The sequence below is a fragment of the Triturus cristatus genome, chromosome 7 (assembly GCF_964204655.1).
Source record: "Triturus cristatus chromosome 7, aTriCri1.1, whole genome shotgun sequence".
Taxonomy (NCBI): domain Eukaryota; kingdom Metazoa; phylum Chordata; class Amphibia; order Caudata; family Salamandridae; genus Triturus; species Triturus cristatus.
The window spans coordinates 1,475,093,593-1,475,099,692 of NC_140590.1; positions in this window are offsets into that span (position 1 = coordinate 1,475,093,593).

The window sequence follows — 6,100 nt, forward strand, 5'->3', positions numbered from 1 at the left end:
ATGGCAATTTTGGTCACATTGAGGCTTTAAAAAGTAGTTATTCAACATGAGGCACAATCCAAATGACATTTTGAATCAATTTTTCTACAATCCAAAAAATCAATTTTCTGATGAAAAACAATGACCCGTGACCTGTCGAACTTTCTTCAGATCGTCAAAAATGGTAATTTTTTAATATTTAATTTCTTGACTCTAAATGACTATTGCTTGTGAATTATCACTTTTGGAACTGAAATAAGTGTGTTTAGAGTCATTTTAATGCCTGAAATTGGTCGAAATACCAGTTTCTGAGTAGGAGAAAATGTCTGTAAAAATGCCAATTTTGGTCACATTGAGGCTTTAAAAAGTAGTTATTCAACATGAGGCACAATCTAAATGACATTTTGAATCAATTTTTCTACAGTCCAAAAAATCAATTTTCTGATGAAAAACGATGACCCGTGACCTGTCAAACTTTCTCCAGATGGTCAAAAATTGTAAATTTTTAATATTTAATTTTTTGACTGTAAATGACTTTTGCATGTGAAATATCAATTTTGGAACTAATATAAGTGTGTTTAGAGTCATTTTAATGCCTGAAATTGGTCAAAATAGAAGCTCCTGAGTAGGAGAAAAAGTCTGTAAAAATGCCAATTTTGGTCACATTGAGGCTTAAAAAAGTAGTTATTCAACATGGGGCACAATCCAAATGACATTTTGAATCAATTTTTCTACAGTCCAAAAAATCAATTTTCTGATGAAAAACAATGACCCATGACCTGTCGAACTTTCCTCAGATGGTCAAAAATGGTAATTTTTTAATATTTAATTTTTTGACTGTAAATGACTATTGCTTGTGAATTATCACTTTTGGAACTGAAATAAGTGTGTTTAGAGTAATTTTAGTGCCTGAAATTGGTTGAAATAGAGGCTTCTGAGTAGTAGAAAAATTCTGCCAAAAATGGCAATTTTGGTCACATTGAGGCTTTAAAAAGTAGTTATTCAACATGAGGCACAATCCAAATGACATTTTGAATCAATTTTTCTACAGTCCAAAAAAACAATTTTCTGATGAAAAACGATGACCCGTGACCTGTCGAACTTTCCTCAGATGGTCAAAAATGGTAATTTTTTAATATTTAATTTTTTGACAGTAAATGACTATTGCATGTGAATTATCACTTTTGGAACTAATATAAGTGTATTTAGAGTCATTTTAATGCCTGAAATTGGTCAAAATAGAAGCTTCTGAGAAAGAGAAAAAGTCTGTAAAAATGGCAATTTTGGTCACATTGGGGCTTTAAAAAGTAGTTATTCAACATGAGGCACAATCCAAATGACATTTTGAATAAATTTTTCTACAGTCCAAAAAAACTATTTTCTGATGAAAAACGATGACCCATGACCTGTCGAACTTTCTCCAAATGGTCAAAAATGGTAATTTTTTATTATTTAATTTTTTGACAGTAAATGACTATTGCATGTGAATTATCACTTTTGGAACTAATATAAGTGTGTTTAGAGTCATTTTAATGCCTGAAATTGGTTAAAATAGAGGCTTCTGAGTAGTAGAAAAAGTCTGCAAAAAATGCCAATTTTGGTCACATTGAGGCTTTAAAAAGTACTTATTCAACATGAGGCACAATCCAAATGACATTTTGAATCAATTTTTCTACAGTCCAAAAAAACTATTTTCTGATGAAAAACGATGACCCATGACCTGTCGAACTTTCTCCAGATGGTCAAAAATGGTAAATTTTTATTATTTAATTTTTTGACAGTAAATGACTATTGCATGTGAATTATCACTTTTGGAACTAATATACGTGTGTTTAGAGTCATTTTAATGCCTGAAATTAGTTGAAATAGAGGCTTCTGAGTAGTAGAAAAAGTCTGCAAAAAATTCCAATTTTGGTCACATTGAGGCTTTAAAAAGTACTTATTCAACATGAGGCACAATCCAAATGACATTTTGAATCAATATTTCTACAGTCCAAAAAATCAATTTTCTGATGAAAAACGATGACCCGTGACCTGTCGAACTTTCTTCAGATCGTCAAAAATGGTAATTTTTTAATATTTAATTTCTTGACTGTAAATGACTATTGCATGTGAATTATCACTTTTGGAACTGAAATAAGTGTGTTTAGAGCCATTTTAATGCCTGAAATTGGTCGAAATAGAAGTTTCTGAGTAGGAGAAAATGTCTGTAAAAATGCCAATTTTGGTCACATTGAGGCTTTAATAAGTAGTTATTCAACATGAGGCACAATCCAAATGACATTTTGAATCAATTTTTCTACAGTCCAAAAAATCAATTTTCTGATGAAATTGATGACCCGTGACCTGTCGAACTTTCTCCAGATGGTCAAAAATGGTAAATTTTTAATATTTAATTTTTTGACAGTAAATGACTATTGCATGTGAATTATCACTTTTGGAACTAATATAAGTGTGTTTAGAGTCATTTTAATGCCTGAAATTGGTTGAAATAGAGGCTTCTGAGTAGTAGAAAAAGACTGCAAAAAATGCCAATTTTGGTCACATTGAGGCTTTAAAAAGTAGTTATTCAACATGAGGCACAATCCAAATGACATTTTGAATCAATTTTTCTACAGTCCAAAAAATCAATTTTCTGATGAAAAACGATGACCCGTGACCTGTCGAACTTTCTCCAGATGGTCAAAAATGGTAAATTTTTAATATTTAATTTTTTGACAGTAAATGACTATTGCATGTGAATTATCACTTTTGGAACTAATATAAGTGTGTTTAGAGTCATTTTAATGCCTGAAATTGGTTGAAATAGAGGCTTCTGAGTAGTAGAAAAAGACTGCAAAAAATGCCAATTTTGGTCACATTGAGGCTTTAAAAAGTAGTTATTCAACATGAGGCACAATCCAAATGACATTTTGAATCAATTTTTCTACAGTCCAAAAAATCAATTTTCTGATGAAAAACGATGACCCGTGACCTGTCGAACTTTCTCCAGATGGTCAAAAATGGTAAATTTTTAATATTTAATTTTTTGACTCAAAATGACTTTTGCATGTGAAATATCACTTTTGGAACAAAAATAAGTGTGTTTAGAGTCATTTTAATGCCTGAAATTGGTTGAAATAGAAGTTTCTGAGTAGGAGAAAAAGTCTGTAAAAATGCAAATTTTGGTCACATTGAGGCTTTAAAAAGTAGTTATTCAACATGAGGCACAATCCAAATTACATTTTGAATCAATTTTTCTACAGTCCAAAAAAACTATTTTCTGATGAAAAACGATGACCCATGACCTGTCGAACTTTCTCCAGATGGTCAAAAATGGTAATTTTTTATTATTTAATTTTTTGACAGTAAATGACTATTGCATGTGAATTATCACTTTTGGAACTAATATAAGTGTGTTTAGAGTCATTTTAATGCCTGAAATTGGTTGAAATAGAGGCTTCTGAGTAGTAGAAAAAGTCTGCAAAAAATGCCAATTTTGGTCACATTGAGGCTTTAAAAAGTACTTATTCAACATGAGGCACAATCCAAATGACATTTTGACTCAATTTTTCTACAGTCCAAAAAATCAATTTTCTGATGAAAAACGATGACCCGTGACCTGTCGAACTTTTTTCAGATCGTCAAAAATGGTAATTTTTTTATATTTAATTTTTTGACTCAAAATGACTTTTGCATGTGAAATATCACTTTTGGAACAATAATAAGTGTGTTTAGAGCCATTTTAATGCCTGAAATTGGTCGAAATAGAAGTTTCTGAGTAGGAGAAAATGTCTGTAAAAATGCCAATTTTGGTCACATTGAGGCTTTAATAAGTAGTTATTCAACATGAGGCACAATCCAAATGACATTTTGAATCAATTTTTCTACAGTCCAAAAAATCAATTTTCTGATGAAATTGATGACCCGTGACCTGTCGAACTTTCTCCAGATGGTCAAAAATGGTAAATTTTTAATATTTAATTTTTTGACAGTAAATGACTATTGCATGTGAATTATCACTTTTGGAACTAATATAAGTGTGTTTAGAGTCATTTTAATGCCTGAAATTGGTTGAAATAGAGGCTTCTGAGTAGTAGAAAAAGACTGCAAAAAATGCCAATTTTGGTCACATTGAGGCTTTAAAAAGTAGTTATTCAACATGAGGCACAATCCAAATGACATTTTGAATCAATTTTTCTACAGTCCAAAAAATCAATTTTCTGATGAAAAACGATGACCCGTGACCTGTCGAACTTTCTCCAGATGGTCAAAAATGGTAAATTTTTAATATTTAATTTTTTGACAGTAAATGACTATTGCATGTGAATTATCACTTTTGGAACTAATATAAGTGTGTTTAGAGTCATTTTAATGCCTGAAATTGGTTGAAATAGAGGCTTCTGAGTAGTAGAAAAAGACTGCAAAAAATGCCAATTTTGGTCACATTGAGGCTTTAAAAAGTAGTTATTCAACATGAGGCACAATCCAAATGACATTTTGAATCAATTTTTCTACAGTCCAAAAAATCAATTTTCTGATGAAAAACGATGACCCGTGACCTGTCGAACTTTCTCCAGATGGTCAAAAATGGTAAATTTTTAATATTTAATTTTTTGACAGTAAATGACTATTGCATGTGAATTATCACTTTTGGAACTAATATAAGTGTGTTTAGAGTCATTTTAATGCCTGAAATTGGTTGAAATAGAGGCTTCTGAGTAGTAGAAAAAGACTGCAAAAAATGCCAATTTTGGTCACATTGAGGCTTTAAAAAGTAGTTATTCAACATGAGGCACAATCCAAATGACATTTTGAATCAATTTTTCTACAGTCCAAAAAATCAATTTTCTGATGAAAAACGATGACCCGTGACCTGTCGAACTTTCTCCAGATGGTCAAAAATTGTAAATTTTTAATATTTAATTTTTTGACTGTAAATGACTTTTGCATGTGAAATATCAATTTTGGAACTAATATAAGTGTGTTTACAGTCATTTTAATGCCTGAAATTGGTCAAAATAGAAGCTCCTGAGTAGGAGAAAAAGTCTGTAAAAATGCCAATTTTGGTCACATTGAGGCTTAAAAAAGTAGTTATTCAACATGGGGCACAATCCAAATGACATTTTGAATCAATTTTTCTACAGTCCAAAAAATCAATTTTCTGATGAAAAACAATGACCCGTGACCTGTCGAACTTCCTTCAGATCGTCAAAAATGGTAATTTTTTAATATTTAATTTTTTGACTCAAAATGACTTTTGCATGTGAAATATCACTTTTGGAACAATAATAAGTGTGTTTAGAGCCATTTTAATGCCTGAAATTGGTCGAAATAAAAGTTTCTGAGTAGGAGAAAATGTCTGTAAAAATGCCAATTTTGGTCACATTGAGGCTTTAATAAGTAGTTATTCAACATGAGGCACAATCCAAATGACATTTTGAATCAATTTTTCTACAGTCCAAAAAAACTATTTTCTGATGAAATTGATGACCCGTGACCTGTCGAACTTTCTCCAGATGGTCAAAAATGGTAAATTTTTAATATTTAATTTTTTGACAGTAAATGACTATTGCATGTGAATTATCACTTTTGGAACTAATATAAGTGTGTTTAGAGTCATTTTAATGCCTGAAATTGGTTGAAATAGAGGCTTCTGAGTAGTAGAAAAAGACTGCAAAAAATGCCAATTTTGGTCACATTGAGGCTTTAAAAAGTAGTTATTCAACATGAGGCACAATCCAAATGACATTTTGAATCAATTTTTCTACAGTCCAAAAAATCAATTTTCTGATGAAAAACGATGACCCGTGACCTGTCGAACTTTCTCCAGATGGTCAAAAATGGTAAATTTTTAATATTTAATTTTTTGACTCAAAATGACTTTTGCATGTGAAATATCACTTTTGGAACAAAAATAAGTGTGTTTAGAGTCATTTTAATGCCTGAAATTGGTCGAAATAGAAGTTTCTGAGTAGGAGAAAAAGTCTGTAAAAATGCCAATTTTGGTCACATTGAGGCTTTAAAAAGTAGTTATTCAACATGAGGCACAATCCAAATGACATTTTGACTCAATTTTTCTACAGTCCAAAAAATCAATTTTCTGATGAAAAACGATGACCCGTGACCTGTCGAACTTTTT